Below are 21,951 nucleotides of genomic sequence, written 5' to 3'. Positions count from 1 at the left end.
ATACAAAGCTTCTATCACAGTAGTTGTCTCTATATTTCTCAACGGTACAGCTTCAGGCCATCTGGAGAATGTGTCTATCATAGTTAGGATGTATCTATGTTTACTTTCTGTCATAGGAAGAGGTCCAACCAGGTCTATAGCGATTTTCTTAAAGGGTACACCTTGTCTGTCCATCTTCCCCAGCACTGCTTTACCAGCTCTCCCTGGAACTTTTGCTCTCTGACATGGGTCACAGCACCTTACTAACTGCTTTACATCTTTGTCGACCCCTGGCCAATAAAATTCAGAGTAGATACGAAGTTTTGTTTTCTTTACAGACATATGCCCTGCCAGTGGTGAGCTGTGGGCGTTTTCCAGTATTAACTTACGCCTGCCCTTAGGAACAACTAAAAGATCTTTAACAACTTGAGGTTCCGTAAGGGACGTAACTCTCTTGTAAAGCAAACTCTTCTGAAATACACAAAACACCAGCACCCTACTCAGACCAGGTCAGCTCTCCAACTGCTTGACTGACCGCTAGAAACCTAATTGTCCCCCCTTGAAAATCCCGTGATAAAAACAATTCACACACCAACTAATAAATAAACAAACACACACACAATCTCACATCTTACACCTCCACGCTCTTGACACAGTCTACACCAGGAAGATCATGACGTCAAATCGGTCACATCCAGTCTACGCCAGGGAGACAATGACGTCAAGTAGTTCACATCCAGTCTACGCCAGGAAGACAATGACGTCAAGTAGTTCACATCCAGTCTACGCCGGGAAGATCATGACATAATACTAACACAGACTTAGACCCATTCGTTCCATCACACTGCCAAAGCTGCAGCGTTAGACTGACACAGAACACGAGCTAATGGTCGAGTCTCGTGAGGTATAACAACTAGGAAGATGTCCAGTAATCAATAGTTCTTTCAATAATAGATGGAAACATTTGGAGTGTTTTCTTTTTACCTCCAGCTCTGGTTTTGATTTTCCTTTCATTTGTATCTCCACATTCTCATTGTCTCTGAAGAGATCCAACTTGTCAATAGTCATCTCCCTTGAACACTTTGCTTTTTAAACAATACAAAAAAAGGGAGGAATAAATATCGTTTTTTTTTTAAATATTTTTTTCTTAATTTAATTTTTAAAAAATGAAAATATTGAACACAAATATTTTTTTCTTTAAGCGATGTATTCACTAATTCAGAATGTCATTCTTTTGTAAGATTAATTTATTTAAGTATACCGGTCTATATATGTATATTTCCAGACCAGTTCAAAACTGTTCCATAGTTTGCACAGCATGGTGCGTGATAATCAGCGGGTTATTTAATGCTAGGCTAACATTATGCTATCTAATTGAATCTAAAGTGTGAAGTAATAATCAGTCACTAGAACCAGAAACACTTCACTCTTACAAACCTGTCAGGAGAGTCATATCTCCCTCATGAATCACATGATTCACTCCGCCATTGAATCAATCAATCAATGGGATACAATTAAAACCCTATCGCCTGCTTGTTAATCTTGAAAAGATCAGGGCCACGTCTTAAGATCTTTGTAACGTGCGGCGTTGTTTTTTTCCTTTTTGCCAAGGACTGGGTCTACGTGAAGGGAAATAACTTATGGATAAAGGCGAAAACGAGGGTCAAGTTGGGGTCACGTGAAGAAAACGTTCATGGTAACGAGATAGCGCCATTCCGGAATCAAACAAGTCAATGATATACGGCTTATTGGCGTGACTAGGTGGGGGTGGGGTGGGGCTAGAATCTTTCTTTTTTTTTTTGTCACACCTGAAGTAAGTGCAGTAATTGTGTCACGTGATTGCTAAAACAGGTTCACTTTTGGAAGGTTGTACACTTGTATCTTGCGAACCTTGTCAGAAAATCAGTGTACCCAACAAGCATGTCAGGCATTGCATTCAGAGTCACCATTTCATTCGCTCTTTAACAAACGACATGACCTGCTGCTCCATGGCACGTCCAGATTGCTGAGAACAGGGTGATTTTTTTGGCACTATTGAATAGGTTATGGTTCATAATTGTGGGCCAGTGGTGGCCGAGTGTATGGTGCTTCTGCTGGGAGGTTGTGTTTAATTTGGGTCTTATCTCAGTGGTTCTTAATACTTATCAGGTCTTGACTACGTTGTATAAGCTTTCCAGCTTAGTGCAGGGTTTTGAATGGGGCCATGCAAAACCGTCTGCGACTCTACCAGAGGTGACGCTCCTTACGCAAGGAAACACTCAACAATCAAAACTTATTGCTGCAGACATTTTTCTCTTTGACATTATGTTATAGTCGTTCCGCTAAGATCTTCATTCGTTAAAGGTAAATACAATTGGGTTGTCTTTCCTTGACAGTGTCCACCAAGAGGCTTCTTATGACTGGAAACACCAAGCCCACAAAGAAAAACAACCTTTTCCTTTGTATTCTGTTATTACAATAAGGCATGTCTCTTGTCCACCATTAGGCCTATATCCCCAGGTGTAGATTTTTCTAGTTTTGTGCTTATGTTATGTTTTATTGGTGGGGCGGGGGGGGGGAGAAGAGAAGGTAACATTTAGATAGCGACACTGTGAATTTTGTTACTTTATAGTAGCAGTCATGTTCTATTACGATGCAGCGTCTCTTTCTAAATATTTGTTTTATTACTAGTCTGCCCTTTTATATTGGGACGTTGGAAATCTCAATTTTAGTTTAATTAGTATTATAAGTTGTGGCATTCATTTAAAACAAATCCCCTGTTGTTATGTCTCTGTTTTAACTCCACTCCACGAAATGTGTCTATATTTATTACGTTCACCGTACTCTTGTTGTTGAAACTCATTTGAAAAATAGATTAACAATTAATCATTAAAAGTGAGGAGAGAATTCTTCCTGACAAGACAAGTGACAGAGTGATGGAACCTGGAGATTATGCACAATTAGATCTACTAATAGCATCAGTTGGTGCAAGGAAGTCGCTGAAGCTCAAGACGTCTTTCACTGCACACATTGTAAGAGTACACAAACTGGGGATTGCGTGGGGGTCTGTGATAGATCCTTCACTGATTTGGCAGTACGTGCCGATTATGAAAGCGATTCTCTTGTTTCAATTTCATTGTTTGTATGTGGACATGTAAAAATTCAAGAGCCTTTCCAACTGTTCTTTCCCTACAACAAAGGTAGGCAGTATGACGTAGGGACACATCCTTGTTGATTGGTCTCAATTTTTGCTGCCTCCTAGATATCTTTATTACTTTCTTATGGGCTTTTCAAGATGTTGACTTATAAAGCTGGAGAGGTCTTCAGAAACATTCACTTTCTTATCGCTCAACTTTAAAATCTTTGTTGATTTCCAACTGAGCAGGACATTTTTACGCAGCTTTTTATTTATTATATTTTTTTTATCTTTTCCCATTTTTTTTCTTTTTATTGTCATTTGATTATTATTCCATATTCGTCTAAATTCCATTTATATTTTTTTTTATTTTGTTCTTTATATTAGATTTTGGTTATTGTTCTTTTACACTGATATATATAACTGTCGGTGAACAAGTTGTCTGTGAGCGAATAGTCCGTGAGCGATATGTCGCGTGAACGAATTGTCGGGTGAACGAAATGTCTGGTGAACGAATAGTCGCGTGAACGATTTGTCGGTGAACGAAATGTCAGTGAACGAATTGTCGTGTCCCCTATATTAAGTGATAGTATCATAGGATCATAGCGTAGAGAAAGTTACAAGCATGATATAGCGCCAAACAAAAACAATTGATAGTTTTTTTTAATCGCACAGATGTATTGTTCTTGGTCAAGATCTATTACAAATTTAATGACATGACTGATGTAAACTAATTGATACAATGACACTTCTTGTAAGCTTTTTTTTTTAAGTATTTTTATGCTTTTTTTTTTTTTTGACATTTAAAAAAATGAAATGATTAAAGATTGACTTTACTTTTAAAACACGCTAACTATATAGGTTGTTTTTTTTTGTTTTTTTTTGAGAAAGTGAAAATTATATTTTTTTCAATAGTTTCTGTTTAATTTGTCGCTAATTATGCCCCCCCCCCTTTTTTTTTTTTCTTTTATTTTCTCCATTAGTCAAGGCGCTGCTGCTTATTTCTACTAAAAATTTAATTGGAAGAAATTAATCCTTAACAACCATCTCTCTGTCTCTCTCTCTCTCTGTCTCTCCGCTTCTCTCTCGTCTTACCTGGACCTCCGTGACACATTCATTAGTCTACCTGTCTAATGAGATAACATCAGTGAGATAGAGAGAGTCTCGGTGAGATATACTACGAGGTCCCGATTAATTGACTTACTTTAGATACACATCGAGAGGTTCACGCGTCAACACAAAAGACGAGGCTAGAACCACACAACAACACACACACACACACACGCACTAAAATGTGTCCTATTTCATAATATTGCAACATTACAATCAAGACAGCAATCAACGCTTTTGGGAAATACAATTTGACGGCTGTCAAGTTTTGTTTTATGTTTGGCCTCGCGTCCATGACTTTGTGCGTCCACAGCCCTACCCCTTCCCCTCTCTCTCTGTCTCACACACACACACACACACACTGTGTCTATCAGTCTATTCCAATAGTTGCAGTAGGTTGCAGTACATTCTAGTGTTCAGAGTTAAACGTGTTCTATAGAAGGAAGAAATACTCAGTGACATTAGCGAAACACAATCACAAGACTGTCAATGCAATGAATCCTGGTTCAAATTCTTTTTTTTTTCGACTAAATGTGTCCTCAGGACAGGTCAAAAGTCTGAAGTAAATGTCTGCCTAGTTCATGGTGACGGTATCATTGGAAAACACAAGTCACGTGACTATTGTGTTGTCCACATAATCAAGTAATACATTTTAATAATAAATAAAGTCTTTGAAAGTCCTCATTTTCGAACAAACAAACAAAAAAAAATTTTAACCCACGAGCTTGAGTTTGGTAGGCGGCGCGCCTTTTCCTCCTCCTCCTCATCAAACTCCATTTGAGTGAGGGCTTGAGAGTCTTAAATCCTCCCCTAGAAAAGCCCTGGACAGAAACCCTGCTGTCTTGCGTAGTGCATATTTGTCACCATACAGGTCGAGAATTGTTGGTTTTCCTAGAAAGTTTCTAAAGAAATGTGGACATTCGCAAGATTGAATAGAGGCCTAATGTAGTAAGTCTCATAACCTCGAGATTTGATTGATTGTATCTTGATTTCATGTCAATCCTAATGTCGATCTATTTAAACTTCGTTCCGTACGTTATTCCCATTTGTAGTTTTTTTTTTAAATGTTGAATGAAAACGGCCACATAGTTCTTCGTAACATAACAGTTGTAGATCTACACCTCTGTGTGTGTGTGTCTGTGTGATCAAAAGCATGTGTGGGTGGTCTTGTAACTTTGTTACCTGGGAGTGTCGAGGGGAGATAATGAGGGAAACCCAGTCCCAATATGGCTGCCTTCTGGCGGGTGTCTGGACGTCATGCTTGGCTGCACATGTTGCCATGCTTCGTTTACTCCTTGTTAAAATAAGACTGTTGGATTAGACCAAGATTAATCCTCTTGTCACAGTGTCGTGAACCTATTAGAGCAGAGCTTCTCAAATGTGTTTCCCGACACGCCCCGTGAGACAATGCAGTCTTTCAGTTCCCATCACTGCTAGTCATTCAGATTTGATTTGAGAATATTTTAGATTCTTTATCCTAAAAAAGTAAGACAAGGCTGCCTACTTTCACCATCACTCTTCAATATCTTCCTTGAAAGGATAATGGAAGATGCTCTCAAGGGCTATGAAGGCACTGTAAGCATTGGAGGAAGACGATTGACTAACTAGCGCTTCGCAGATGACATTGATGGCCTAGCAGGGATAAAATAACTAGCTAACCTGGTGATGCGCATTGACAAGACTTTCGTAGCATATGGTATGCAAATAAATGCCAAAAAGACAAACAAATTGTGACCAATAGCCAACAGGGTTTTAAAAGGGGCATCAGTATTGGAGGTGAAAAGCTGACTAGTGTTAGCAGCTTCAAATACCTCGGAGCTATTGTCTCAGATGAGGGAACGAAACTCGAACTATTGGCCCGAAAAGCACACTCCACAGCAGCCCTTTCAAAACTTAAAATAATATGGAAAAAAAAAAGGCTTAGTCTCGGTACCAAAATCAGACTGATGCGCTCCCTGGTCGTGGCCACATTTTTTTATGCTAGTGAGTCTTGGACACTGACTGCAGAGCTAGAGAGGAGGATCCTAGCAACGGAATTGAGATGCTACAGAAGGATCCTAGGTATCATCATTTATCACATTTAAAGATCACATCACAAACCAAGAGATTAGAGACAGGGTTACTGCAGCGATCGGACCTCATGATGACCTGCTAACTATACTAAAAAACGCAAGCTCACAATCTATGGCCATATCACAAGATCTTCAGGGCTCGCAAAGACCTTCCTTCAGGGAACAGTACCAGGAAAAGAAGAAGAGGCTGTCAGAGAAAGCGATGGGAGGACAACAAAAGAATGGACGGGCATGTCATTGAAAGAGGTTATAACTACGGCAAAAGACAGGGAGGAATGGAGAAAGACGGTCAATGAGTCTTGCTTGGTGCCTCAACGGTCCAACAGACTAAGGGATAGGTAAAGGAAAAAGGTAAATTTAAAAAAAAATTACTAAGTCACAACTTTCTCGTGCCACTAAATCGTTTCAAATATTTGTCACGCTAATCCCTTGTCCTGGTCAATATAAGCACTTTTATTTATTTCTATGATGTACAATCAATAGACATTTTAAAACACACAAGATCTAGCTACGCGCTAAAGTTTAAAGAAGATACGTCGAATAATTTGGCCGCCACCACTGTTTTGAGTATCCAACTTTCAGAAAAAAAAATTTTGTTGTGAAATCTAAATAAATTTCATAATTCAGTAAAAAAAAAATGGCCTGAGATTTTGAAATACTTCGTCTTCTTCTCCCCCCCCCCCCCCTTTTCTCTCTCTCAAGTTCACGAGAGAGTTTTTAACTTCCCGCTCTCCCACACATTCCTAGAGCTCCAAGCGTCCACTACGATGTATTGACCAATGAAATAATGTGACTGGGCGGCGAGGTGAAGCTGTATGCTACCAGACTGCTCACTGGACATCACATTGACATGGATACGAACTTCACTGAGCCGCCATCAACAGTATCTTTGTTTGAACAAATCAAACGTGGCGGTGGTCAACGCGTGACCTCCGTGACCTATATGGACGGTGTCGGTCTGAGGCAGGCAATGAGAAAGTAGGCTGTATATGAAGTCTCTAATTAGAATGAATTACTTTGAATCACAAAGGGCCGGCCTTAGGTAGTTGGACGCCCTAGGCGAAAGGAATAGGGTGGCCTCAAATGAAAAAGAAAAACAAAAAATTAAGACCGAAAAATATGCAATTAATTAAAACCCTTTCTGTGTCTAAATCTAATTGAACAAGTTAAATTCATTTGCCTCTCTAACATACACACATTCGCGGGATATCTATGATCACCAGACTAGAAACTACATTTCGACATTTCACAAAAGAGGAAGAAACAAAGGTCTTCTAACATATGTAGTCTAACAAGTAGATCTAAACATTCGTGAATACATCTTGAATTATAGTAGATTCTTAGAGCTAGGCTAGTACACATAGAGTTCTGCTATGTTTGACATATGGTGCATGTTTCACAATTTTTTCTCTATAAAGTTTTTTTTTTTCTTTTGAGTTTTGTGCAGGGACTCGACCATTTGGAGGCTCTAGGCGATAGCCTAGCTTGCCTATGCCTAAGGCCGGCCCTGAATGGCATCCTTAACGAGATTTACTCGGATATCCAGTCTAGTGCGATTATGTCAGCGTATGTTATGTTATAAACAGCAATAATATACAATGTACACTTATTTCATATAATATCTTACAAACACTAACTACCAAAGTCTAAAAGTAAACGTTTCTTAACAAAACAAAACTGACCAATGTCCAGACGATGGCAGTGGAATGTCTGGACGTCCTGGAGAAGAAATGAGAGAAGAATGTGCTACACACAAAAAACACACAATGTTGAGGTTGTTTTATTTGGGGCGTGTGTTACCTTAGCTCACCCATGTCTGTAATAGCACGTGTTAGAGTGAGCTCTTTACGACTTGATCTTCTCCTCACACCCCCCCCCCCTATTTCTCGTTTCATGATCGTGACGACTTGTTTTTCTCCCCATAATTGTCACACTAAAGAGTTGACCCTCGTCCCAAGTCTCGTGTAGACCACATAGATCTTGAACTGAGAGCAGAGGGAGAAATAAGACAACGATCAATAAGTGCATCTCTCCCCCTCTCTCTCTCTCTCTCTCTCCCCCACTCTCTTCGTCTTCTCTGTTGTCCACATCACCCAGTACATCGCTTCAGGTAGATCGATGCAAATAATTTGTGGACTTCCCCCCCCCTCCTGTTTAAAGACTAACCTTTTCACTTAAGTGTTCGTTGAACTGATGTAGTCAATTTCTGATTGCTTCACACTATTTGTTTAAACCTTTTTTTTTGTTAAAAAAAAAAAACCCAGCCAGAAAATGATTGCGCTAGGGGTGGTGTGACGATACGAAACTTGCATACATAAGTTCATTTTAGTTTTTCCCAGCAAACCGTGAGAAACTTTAATTTTTAACTTAAACAATTATTTTCTTGTCCACCCATAACTAATTTCTTGTAGGATTTATCCCCCCTCGCACGTTTCTCACGGGACGAATCTCGACATAAAACATTAACTAGCTTCTCTAGGGCTAACTTTTAATTATTGACCGCTGGACAGGTGACACTATGAAGTCGCTGCACCCGCGCTACACGCCGCGCCCTAATAACTTCTCACACCTACCCCCCCCCCCCCCCCCCCCCGCAGGATACACATCGCTCTAAGAATAGCATTGCACTCGGGCTGGACAGATACATATTCGCTTAAGACTTTACTCTCACGGTAGGCAACGAATATTGACCATAAATCTGACCTGACGCCTGACATCTCCGGTACATCGATACATGTGAGAAAATCAGCTAGCTTTCTTCCCCACCCGTTAAACGAAAAGTCCCATCTATATATATAGAGAGACCAAAGCATTCCAAATTAGGCCCGCTAGGATTCATACAGTCTCCTCTGTTAGGAAGTTTAGTTGTGAGGTTTCATTAGGGACAAACGGGTAAGTGTAAACATTTTATTATGCTTATTTTATATTATAGGAATGTGTGAGTACACATTAGTACACAGCCACGTTCCCCGTCATTACATTATGACTTTATTATGTATATACATTGTACTATTTTATGTCGATACTATATCTTCATATAGTATTACTAATGCCGCTATTGTGGTCTACATTTGAAACCATAGTTATTATATTTGATTTTGTTATGTTTCTCCATTCCCGTATTTTAGTGATGGATGTAAACAATAACCTTTCGTGAATCTAAGTACTGTCTAAGAACTTAGATCACAGTGCTCTAAACTTACAGAGCCCATGTGAAATTAGTCATTTCACATTTCTGTTGTATATCCCTCAAACATGTTATTATGTCTCCCACCCTTGTGAACTTATAGTTCCTTGGATGAATGTAATTTTGATTAACTATATCAAACACTTATTACTGTAGCCATATCCCTAATATTTTATTTTCATCTTATCCTTTAGTATATAATATGCTCATTCCCCATTTTACTGTAACTGATTACTTATTGCCGTAATCTCATTTAATGGATGAATCTTAGCTAGTATCATCCTACATTATATGATGACACATTTACTGTAGTTATCTTACCTGTATTTTGTTTGCTATTGAGTTATACGCATGCTTTAAGATTTTATACATGATTGTCTTAAATGCCTTATTGGGATTGATACCAATGCCTACATCTGAATGATTGCAAGGCATATGGGAATCCCTGCTCAATACCTTTAGGAGGTTCCTAATTGTCTTTCTTATCCCCAGCCTGGTTGCTACCCCTGGTTGCTACCCCTGGTTGCTACCCCTGATTGCTACCCCTGATTGCTACCCCTGGTTACTACACGCGATTGCTACAACTACCAGATCTCCATAGAAAGCTGAAACCGAGGCAGACCACACCAGATACACCCCCCCCCCCCCCAATTACATACCTGTTAGCAAGAAGGCATTGCCTACTGTCCTTGGCCCTAACATATTGCCCAGTGTCCACAGTGCCCTATACTGCCCAGTATCATCTGCCCAGTACCCGGCCCAAACTGTCCACTGCCCAATAGTTATTGCCTAAAGCCGACAGACTAGAGCAACCTTCGCAGCAGAAGATAAACTGGTGTTGCGTTAGCACGGCTCTCTACGAGTTAGAGATCACAGCTGGGAGATCGTCCCACTACAACTTAGTCTGCAGCACCAACCATCTCTATTGCTAAACAGGCAGCGGCCTCACCCTAGAGCCAGCTTGCCTACAGCATAGAGACTACCCCGAGCCGACGTCCTAAGACAGAGCCGGATGACTCATCCTTCTGAGTGCCAGTCCTACGACCGCCAGAAGACGACCCACGGGCTAGCAGATAAGAAAATAAGTAGCAGACATAGGAACATTCTTCTCCTCCAATCACTCAATAATTAGCAATCCATGATGAGCAGTTATTTTAGATATTAGCACCTTCTTTTATTTTCTTAATTATAATTTTATTTGATTATTTTCCTTTGTAAACTTTCATTTATTAAATTATTTTATTTATAAACATATGATATTGGTCTGTTCTTACTGTTAGTTGCGGTGTGCCTGTACAAAATCTTATATGTGAGCGGGATAAAATTAATCAAATTTCCCCTAGACCTAAATAAACAAGCCAAATAATAACTAATTAACATCTCGTCACAGGTGGGGAGGATCACAGAAAGAAAAGCATTATGGGACGGGTTGTAACTAAGTAGAACACTTAGTGTAACTGAATGGCCAACTCAAATAATGGGACTGTGTGTCCTGACAATGACACAGTCCAGTCTTTGTTTACTTTTACTGTCTTGCATTAGTTACAGCTGCCTTCGTTCTGTTCATTTGTACTTAAATTATTGTCAATGTGTGTGCATTCTTTATTAGTGTGTAGTTGATACCGTGTGTGTGTGTGTATGTGTACATTATGTGAGTATGAGCACGGAAATTTGACGTTTTCTAATTGACTACTAAACGTCTTCAACTTGGACTCCTAGCTGTCTACTTTCTAGTTGTTGGTGTTACAAGAGAAGATTGAGCAAATAATGGACACCATCCACATCGATATGTATTTCTATCAGACGCAATCAGTTTATATTTAAAGTGCTGCCAACCATAACTGATATAACTTGGTATGTGTGACATTTTTTTTTTTTAGAATTTTTTTATTATGCCAGCAGTTACAATATGAAACATTTTGTGTACAGTTATTTACACGTTTAAACTCACTGACACATATGGACTCACTGACATATGGACTCAATGACATATGGACTCACTGACAGATGGACTCACTGACAGATGGACTCACTGACAGATGGACTCGTTGACATATGGACTCACTGACATATACAGACTCACTGACATATACAGACTCACTGACATATGGACTCACTGACATATGGACTCACTGACAGATGGACTCACTGACAGATGGACTCACTGACAGATGGACTCACTGACATATGGACTCACTGACATATGGACTCACTGACATATGGACTCACTGACATATACAGACTCACTGACATATACTGACTTACTATCACTCACTGACAGCTTCAGCTAACACTTCAGTCTGCAATATCTTACTCGACATTTGAATCTGAGATTTCTGAAATCTTTCAAACCTGTTGCTCAATTCATCGTCAACAGATAAACCTAACCGTCAGATAGAGAGAACCACAAAATTAAATCTTGTAAAATTGCAAACATTTTATTTGAACCACCCAAATGAACTTTCTCCGTGAAACAATGGACCTTCTCTTTGAACCAATGAATCTTCTCCTTGAACCAATGAACCTTCTCCTTGAACCAATGAACCTTCTCTTTGAACCAATGAACCTTCTCCTTGAACCAATGAAGGTTCTCTTTGAACCAATGAATCTTCGCTTTGAATCAATGAACTTTCTCCTTGAACCAATGAACCTTCTCCATGAACCAATGAACCTTCGCTTATAATCAATGAACTTTCTCCTTGAACCAATGAACCTTCTCCATGAACCAATGAACCTTCTCTTTGAAACAATGAACCTTCTCTTTGAAACAATGAACCTTCTCTTTGAAACAATGAACCTTCTCTTTGAAACAATGAACCTTCTCTTTGAACCAAAGAACCTTCTCCGTGAACCAATGAACCTTCTCTACCACAACAAGATTAATGAACCTATTTTTTTGCATTAGGTAGGAAGTGGAGAGAGTTGTTTTTTAAACTGACTTCAGTGACCTGTTTTGTTTCAATGTATTAGTAGTATATTTCGTAAATAAGTAAATATAGGACCAGGGATATCTTGCATAAATATAGGACTTCAGAGATATAAGATGTAAATATAGCACTTCAGAGATATAAGATGTAAATATAGCACTTCAGAGATATAAGATGTAAATATATGACTTCAGAGATATAAGATGTAAATATAGCACTTCAGAGATATAAGATGTAAATATAGCACTTCAGAGATATAAGATGTAGATATAGCACTTCAGAGATATAAGATGTAAATATAGGACTTCAGAGATATAAGATGTAAATATAGCACTTCAGAGATATAAGATGTAGATATAGGTCATAAATGTAGAACTTAGTTATTGGATAGTACCCTTAATAAAGCTATCAAGTGGTATAACACTCGGCCAGTGCTAGGGTTACATCAAGTGTTATTATGTTAAACAAACCAGTAGCAATCTGGAAAGCCGGTAAGCGGCGAGGGGGGGGGGGGTGAGAGCCACTGAAGTATGATATTGTATATCATCAACCATTTGTCAACAATACGTTATTGATAAGGCGGGGGTTGAATTTCTCACACATCCGTCGTCTTGCCTCATATGCTTCAAGTACCAAAACTATTCATGAACTGCTCTGCACACGTAGCTCAATTCTCAAATTCTCTTGATAAAACTCCTCATAGATTATACTTTGTATGTATTTATTTCTAAGATCGTTAAAAAAAAAGAGCATGTTGCCGTCTGCTTCGTATTTCTTCTTACTCGTGTGTGTGTGTGTGTGTGTGTGTGTATGTGTGTGATCCAAACAACAACTCAAATAACTCAACACGTAATCGCGCTGATTCTTGATCGGTGTAGATTGCTTGGGAAAAGATACTGAATCGGTGCAAAACTTTTTCTATTTATAGAACGATATTCCCCCCCCCCTCTCCTTTCCCCCATGTTCGTTTCTCCAGTCATTTTCACGACAAACGTGATCCAGCGGAAGAGAGTGGAAGGCGATTGAGAGGGGGGGTTGGGTGGGGGGGGGGTATATATTCCGATTCTGGTTGGTTATTGATTGAAGACTCGCCGAGGGGCTCCAATGTGCTATGTCGCGAGTCGGGCGTGTTTCTAATTGACTTTAACACTAACACAGTTGTCGGCCGGTTCGTTAATATCTTTTTATTTGCCTGCAAAATCTTCGTACGGCGAGAAGAGGGGAATGAAGGGGAGGTGTGGGTGGATGAGGGGGAGGGGGGCAGAGGGTTTATCTATAATGAAAGCCCTGAATTCAATAGCGCAAGCTAGCGCTTGAACAACCCTCTTTGTCGTGACGCTGTGGGCTGGAGATCAAATCCTATTTTCTCTCCTTTCTGAAAGTATCAGAGGTTAAATTAAAGTGAAATGAAGCGATGAATTTCTGACGCGTTGCGTCTAATCAGAGGCGTCTACTCTTAAGTCATCGTGGGTAATCAGAGGCGTCAACTTTTGACCCAACAAGTGATACTCTGTATGTATTTGTTTGAAGATGTTTTTTTTTTTTTTAGATATTTTATTTGTTTATTTATTGTACTGCCTGAGCACAACACAGAGATAGTCAAATCTTTAGGTGTCTCCGGTAAAGACTCAGGCTTTTAAAGTCGTTATATAGAGTTATGCCTTTCATTGTATGTATTTTGTTATGGCCAGAATAATTTGTAGACGTGATCTCCAGCAGAACTAGGTCAATGTATGCATGTTTTATCTTTTCTTTCAGGTGTCTGTGACGATGTTTGCAAGTGGCAGTGTATATTGAATATTAATAGTGTGAGTCGACACTTCAACTGTTCAATACTCTGTGAATCTACGCTTCAATAAACACATTTGGAAAGCGAACAAAAAAAAATCTGGGATTATTATACACGTCAAGTCTTATTGGATAATACTTAATACCCTATGGATAACCACAGTGATTGACGTTAGGGGAAATAAACTGCATTTATCTCCCCTTAAACAAGGACATACACGCGAAAGAAGGCGGTAAGTTAGTTTTTTTTTTTCTGTATACTCTCCCTTGTATTTTTTTTTCTGCTTTCTTCCTTGTCTTCATATCTGTCTCAACTTTTTTTTTTTTTTTTTAAACCACCCAGGGAAAAAAAAAAGAAGCATGAAATCCCGTGTACTTTATTGTAGAATCTCCTGTGTGTTAATTCATAGACTCGTCTGACGCCCTGTGTTTACACACTATAGGTGTATCCTTCACATGTGTTCTGAAACTTTTTTTTTTTTTGGCCTTTCTGCCCCCTCTCCTTTAAAAAAAATGTTTCCGTATCCACCTCTTCCCCTTCCCTGCTAGACTTCATTCCTTCAATTGTTAACGTTTTAGCCAGCTTAATATGTTGAGTGTATTGGATTCAGCTGCTAAAAATAGAAGGGAGGGGCAGTAAGACGCGCGGGTAAGGGAGGTAATATGATTTTCTTTTTTTTTTTTAAATAAAGATTTTAAGTTAACACTCGCTAGCAAAGAGGCAAATGAGTCCACGCGTCACACTGAGTGAATTGAGTCACTTAGGAGTCTTCAGGTAACTTTGCTTAGTCTCTTTGTTGCATTGCAATTGAAAGAGAACAAAAAGGCAACGCCCCCCCCCCCCCCCCCAGTAAACAGCTTCAGTTTTGTGAAGCCGTGACTGCTACATGCGAGAGGTCCCGTAGACACTAGCATTCAAACTGTTTTCAAGCCATGAAATATTCGTAAAACAGAGTATGGGAAATATAAAGTAAAATAATGTTTGGAAACCAAGTCTCTTAAAAAAATTTGGAGTATTTTGAAACCTTTTGTTTTAAAGACACAAAACACTTGAAGCCAGATGTAACACTTCAACCTAGGCCTAGTAGGATTAACTTAGCACATTGCAGAAAAATCTTGATCAGGTTGCTTTTAATGTATCCCTTATCAACCTTTTAAAGAAGTGATGAACAAACTTTGACCCGCGGGCCACATCTGATCCGTGTCGCGGAGTTTGTAGGGATGCTGTCCATGACACGCGTATCTTGACCTCCATACCGAAAGAGGTTTTGCACCGTTGCCTGACAGCAAGAAACGTTTGGACCAAAGTCTCTGGAAAATGTTTTCCTCCAGCTCTGTTTCATTTCACCTGCTCTGCACACCACACAACTTTGTATATTTCTAATGCACAGCCTTAAAGAACTATGTCATCGACTTAGTGAAGTTGTGGATGTGTAAGAACGCCTCGCCAATCTTCATTTACTGTGACCTAAGTTGAGAGCATTGTCAAGCAACAAATAAAAAAAATAATAATAAAGTGTTGTGTTGTTGGACTGTGCATGTGATTCTGTCTCCAAGATCTTCTTATTTCTCCTTCTTTAATAAGCAACACTCATTTTTTTTTCTTCAATTTTTGTCGTAATGCTAATATTATAAAATACGAGCCATCAACACAGGGAATAAGTTAGCTCTCCAGGCATTTGTATCTCCAGATTGGCCTTCCATAGAGACGTTTGAGTGTGGCTGTCTCGGTGGAGAGAGACTGTGGCAACGTCTTCTTGTCCTATTGTTTGGTGCTGCAGTCTTTCTGACATCTTCAACTTTCAGGCGTGTCCTATGACTAAAAGGTGAGAACGAATTGCCGTATCGACGTTACTGACCTGCAGCAAATAGTTGCAAATGTTGCAATCAAGAAATCAAAAAGTTGTGTATACTGTATACTGTGTTTGTCTTGAGATTGACTCCCTTAGCTCCGCAAGACAGAGGGTCTTAAGATCAACAGAGGCGCCTCTCAGCTTTGGCGAGCTGCATCTGATTTAAGCTCTCGCCTTTAGAGACGCTAGCAATGTGTAGCTATTCACATTTTGGGCTTAGTGCCTCAGCCTTTAGCACAGGACAAATGATAGACTTAATGATCAGAGACTATTTGATCTTAGTTATTAGTGGCCATTTGATTTTAGTTAACAGTGACTATTTGATTTTAATAATCATGGACTTCTTGATTTTTGCTATTAGAGGCTTTTTGGATTTTAGTTGTCAGGGGCTTTGTGATTTTAGTTATGAGGGGCAATTTTATTGTATTTATAGTTGGCTATTTGATTTTAATGGACCTCATTCACCAATCGTAAACAAACAACATTTAGCACGTGGTGCTCTATCTCTTTTATAATTTACGATCTCATGTTTAATTCGTGATGGTTGTCACGTGACCGTTTGTTTAATTGTTTTCTCAGTAAGATCACGTGACTAAATGTTGTTTGTTTACGATTGGTGAATGAGGTCCATTATCAGGGGCTATTTGATTTTAGTTATCACTTATGAGTGGCTATTTAATTCTAAGTATCTTAGACTATTTTAATTTAGTTATAAGCGGCCTATTTGATTTTAATTGTCAGGGTTTTGTGATTTTAGTCGAGTCTGTTTGAGACGCATGCCATTAACGAGTACATTAACATCACAATATTGTAATAGAAGGGCTATATTCTAAGCTAAACCGTGCACAATACAAACTCAGTTACTTAATATGAACTTCCTTACAAGCCCACAATGTTCAGTCTGTATAGCGTGCAAGTGTGTCAGTAGTCTGTCTGTGCAGTCCCACTTTCCTTGGACTGAAAGAGAGGGCGGGGAAGAGAATTTTATTTTTTAATCCTTTGTCATGTGACAACTTTGAATTTGTGACTGTGTCACTTCTGAGTGTCAATTTTTTTCCATACATTTTTGTCAGTCCGCCATATTGTGCCCCTGCCCCCCCCCCCACCTTGTTCCCGCAGTAATTACATGGGTGTTATGTTTAAGTGTTAGAAAAACTCCAACATTGGGAATAAGTTTTTACTAACGTAAAAGTCGTCCCAGGTTCTAAGTTTAAAACACGAGCTAAGCCCAGATTGACTAGAACTAGACAGATACTGACTGCTAAGCCCCCCCTTTTTTTTTTCATCCAAGGAGCTAGGAGGTCACAGTGTATTGATAGAGCGAGTTGTGTAAGGGCTTAAATTTGTGACTCCTTCCCACAAATCACAGCCCTGGCTGTGGTTCATTTACTTTGTTAGCTCCAGTAAGGTTACAGGTTTAAGCAGGTATAGTGAACAGAACAGTGCCTTAGTGAGATACATTCAAGTAGAAAATAAAACTAGTAAATGAACTGTAGGACGTACGTGAACGTATATAGATGTAAATGAACTTTATTTTGGAGTAAATGAACAATGCCGGAAGTAGATGAATTATTTTGGAAGTAGAAAACAGTTCGACGAGTTACTAAATTATTAAATCTGCCTGAAATCGTAGCGCCATGCTAATACATGTTAACAACGTCATTACTTTCTCTTTGACATATATTTACAAAACTTTTATTGACTCACTCTGTCGTATGTCTGGTAAAAAGCTTGTGCACGTTATTTCTCCAACCCCCTCTCTCGGAACAAGCCGAAATTTTGCCCAATGATTTCTTGTACCTGACAACACAAGAAACAATGAATAAAATTAACCAATTAGCTAATAAACTATTTGTAATTAATTATTTTTAATTATTTTGTTTGGTATTTCGATGGGAAAGAAATAGTACTTGACTGAAGTGGTAATATAAGGTGAATTAGTTCCCTTTATAGGTTGCCGCTCTCTATTAAAAAAAAAACAATATATATCTATATAATCTTCTCCAGTCATATGTACATTAATAGCAGAGTGGTTAGCACGTCTTACCGAGTAGGTGTGAGCCACGAGTTCAAACTCAGGGTGTTCTCCCCCCCCCCCCTTTTTTTTTTCTTTTTTTTTTCGGAAATGCTTTTATAAACCAATGACCGTAAAATCCATCCAGATCTCCTTTTCTTTCTTAACCCTCCCGCACAAAGTCCCAACTGGTCCAGACAAGTGATAGGATCATAGTGTAGTGAGACAAGTGATAGGATCATAGTGTAGTGAGACAAGTGATAGGATCATAGTGTAGTGAGACAAGTGATAGGATCATAGTGTAGTGAGACAAGTGATAGGATCATAGTGTAGTGAGACAAGTGATAGGATCATAGTGTAGTGAGACAAGTGATAGGATCATAGTGTAGTGAGACAAGTGATAGGATCATAGTGTAGTGAGACAAGTGATAGGATCATAGTGTAGTGAGACAAGTGATAGGATCATAGTGTAGTGAGACAAGTGATAGGATCATAGTGTAGTGAGACAAGTGATAGGATCATAGTGTAGTGAGACAAGTGATAGGATCATAGTGTAGTGAGAAAAGTGATAGGATCATAGTGTAGTGAGAAAAGTGATAGGATCATAGTGTAGTGAGACAAGTGATAGGATCATAGTGTAGTGAGAAAAGTGATAGGATCATAGTGTAGTGAGAAAAGTGATAGGATCATAGTGTAGTGAGACAAGTGATAGGATCATAGTGTAGTGAGACAAGTGATAGGATCATAGTGTAGTGAGAAAAGTGATAGGATCATAGTGTAGTGAGAAAAGTGATAGGATCATAGTGTAGTGAGACAAGTGATAGGATCATAGTGTAGTGAGACAAGTGATAGGATCATAGTGTAGTCAGAAAAGTGATAGGATCATAGTGTAGTGAGAAAAGTGATAGGATCATAGTGTAGTGAGACAAGTGATAGGATCATAGTGTAGTGAGACAAGTGATAGGATCATAGTGTAGTGAGACAAGTGATAGGATCATAGTGTAGCGAGAAAACACGTGAAATAGCGCTAAACAAAAACAGTTTTGGTCAAATTATTATTAATCGCGATGATGTATTGTTGCTGGTCTATAGATCTACTACACATTTAATGACATGACTTGTTACAATTACATTTCGTATTAGCTTTATTTTTTTAAAAGTATTATTTACATACCTAATTTGTAATAATCGTAAATACGTATTTTTGACTTCACCGATAAACAGTAAACAGTAATATCTATGTCCGCAACAAGTGATAAACAGTAAACAGTAATAGCTATGTCAGCAACAAGTGATAAACAGTAAACAGTAATAGCTATGTCCGCAACAAGTGATAAACAGTAAACAGTAATAGCTATGTCCGCAACAAGTGATAAACAGTAAACAGTAATATCTATGTCCGCAACAAGTGATAAACAGTAAACAGTAATATCTATGTCCGCAACAAGTGATAAACAGTAAACAGTAATATCTATGTCCGCAACAAGTGATAAACAGTAAACAGTAATAGCTATGTCCGCAACAAGTGATAAACAGTAAACAGTAATTATCTAAAGGAGAAAACTCTTAGCCTACATATTATAATTCTACCTAAGCAGTGCACTTAACATTAGACATAGAAGAATAGTTGTTCTCAAATCTTTGTTAGAATTAAGTCGTAGTGTTATACAAGATAGTTTTTGTTTTCCACTGCGAAGTGCCTCGGATACAATTTAATTCTTCCTCATGTCGTTCCCATAGACGTGACAGAGTTTGTTAGTTTCAAAATTTCACTTCAAAATATAGTGTCGCTCTGCAATAGATTTTATGTATGGATATGTCCGCCTGACCACACAAAGGTCCAATGTTGAAAAGTCTGGTCATCTTCCATCTGTGCTACCCTGCAGGAAGTTTTGGTCTGGGTGAGATGGACCTCATTCACCAATCGTAAACAAACAACATTTATCCACGTGATTCTCTATCTCTTCTATACAAATTACTATCTAATTTTTAATACACAATGACTATCACCTGACAGTTTTTTTCGTTGTTTTATCAATATTATCACGTGACTTAATGTTGTTTGTTTACGATTTGTGAATGTGTTCCATTTGTTCTCTAAAATATTTGTGCATCTAACTGAAAGAAATTGAAATAAAAGGCAGGATTCGAATTCGCGACTTTCAATACTCCTAGTCAATTGTCCTTAGAGCGTAACTCACGACAAGGCAGCCAGCTTAATGTCTGCTACAAAGGAAATTGCATCCTAATAATTATCCATTAAGTCATAATATATCGAAATCAAACAAAAATTAACAGAAGCTTTATCTGCAGCTGTTTTTCTTGTACAATAGAATTATAAGTGGGACAAACTTCTTTTTTTCTTTTGTTCATAGAGAAGGGAAAGGAATGTCTACGGAGCACGTGTTTGTGTGAGAGGCAATGCTCCGTCAAATTTCCCGCCTTTCTTAAAAGTCCAGGCGTGTGAACTAGTTTGACCTAGATCTTCATGTTTTCCACTGAAAAAAAAAAGTCAAACACAGGAAGACTGGAAAGTGCGTGTGTGTGTGAATACTAGATCCGTGAACATTTGTGCAGACTGGCGGAAGGCAATATTCATATCTAGATCTTAAATAGTTCCCCCCTTTTTTTTTTTTACTTAACATAACAATGATATTATTCTGAGAGTGAGAGAGAGAGATAGTGCTGGAGAGAGAGGGGGGGGGGGGGAGTGATAATGAAGTACGGGTTGTTCGTTAATGAATTAGAAAGTGAAGAAATTGGGAGGGGGGGGGTTTCGAATCGATCAAGGCATTCATCTTTGGCATTTGCTTCACATCATTACATATGTCAGTGACAGAGAGTTAATACAATTAGACATGTGATTGAGATCATTACATATGTCAGTGATACAGTCAGCTCCACCGCCTAGTTGATTGTTTTGATCATTACATATGTCAGTGACACAGTCAGCCCCACCGCCTAGTTGATTGTTTTGATCATTACATATGTCAGTGACACAGTCAGCCCCACCGCCTAGTTGATTGTTTTGATCATTACATATGTCAGTGACACAGTCAGCCCCACCGCCTTCTTGATTGTTTTGTTAACTTCTAGTTCTTGAATCTGGAAGTTAAATATGAAACTTAAATGCACTCATTGCATTGTTAACCATAAACATTAGATGTCAAAGTTTCTTCCTTCATTCACACGGACATTTGAAACCGAAAGAACAATTTCAATTTATTTTAAGGCTAAGCACTCAGTTCGAACATTGGATGTCGTACGGCGTATACAATCAGATTCACTTGAACACTCATGCTACATTCATTCAAGTGAAATCATTGCAAACTAATCTTTTCCTGCTTTGGTATTTATATTCCGAGACGAACAGAACACGACTTAAAAGCCGGGTAAACCCCATAGTGCTAAACAGAGGGGAAACGGTTGACTTGGTTATGTACAAAGTGATCAACAAAAGACTGAACAGGTAATATTGGTACAGATGATCTGCATTGTGGCCAAGGACGTCATATATACACTTGGAAAAGTTACACCTGGGGGCAACACCAGGTGGGCGGGCGGCCATAAATCGCAACCGTATAATAGAATGAAAGAAATGATTTACACACGACTTAGCCTATTACCAGACCCCCCCTCCCTCCTTTTCCCCATCATTGCCCCTTACTTTAAAACTCAGGATATTCTTACTCTCCATTACTCTCTTCACAAGAGCCCAACGCTATTGGATTTTAATGATGCGCCAACAGACTTTGTGCTTGCGCCCTCGGTGCACAGGGCGCCGCCCTTTTTTTGTGCCAGTGTCAATAGAACTTAGTCAATGTCTGTGTGTCAATAGTCTCCTGTATGTGCCTTCGTGTCAATAGGTTCCAGTCAATGGACGGGCTTCATGTGAAGCGAATTCAA

The 21,951-nt window shown here is 38.9% G+C and overlaps 1 protein-coding gene across 12 annotated transcripts in view; it reads left to right on the top strand.

Moving 5' to 3' along the window:
• Positions 1-21,951, top strand: part of LOC106077154 (zinc finger MIZ domain-containing protein 1-like) — a 389,001-nt gene that overhangs the window by 185,364 nt on the left and 181,686 nt on the right. For 10 of the 12 annotated variants that reach the window (XM_056021400.1, XM_056021414.1, XM_056021410.1 and 7 more), the window contains one exon: positions 14,149-14,411. The gene's annotated coding sequence lies outside the window, so the exon portion shown is untranslated. Of the gene's footprint in view, positions 1-11,174; positions 11,318-13,758; positions 13,903-14,148; positions 14,412-21,951 lie in introns of those variants that run through there. The other 2 variants (XM_056021406.1, XM_056021405.1) reach the window with 2 other exon arrangements.

The sequence above is a fragment of the Biomphalaria glabrata genome, chromosome 2 (assembly GCF_947242115.1).
Source record: "Biomphalaria glabrata chromosome 2, xgBioGlab47.1, whole genome shotgun sequence".
Classification (NCBI taxonomy): Eukaryota; Metazoa; Mollusca; class Gastropoda; family Planorbidae; genus Biomphalaria; species Biomphalaria glabrata.
This window is presented reverse-complemented; position numbering and strand designations above follow the sequence as displayed.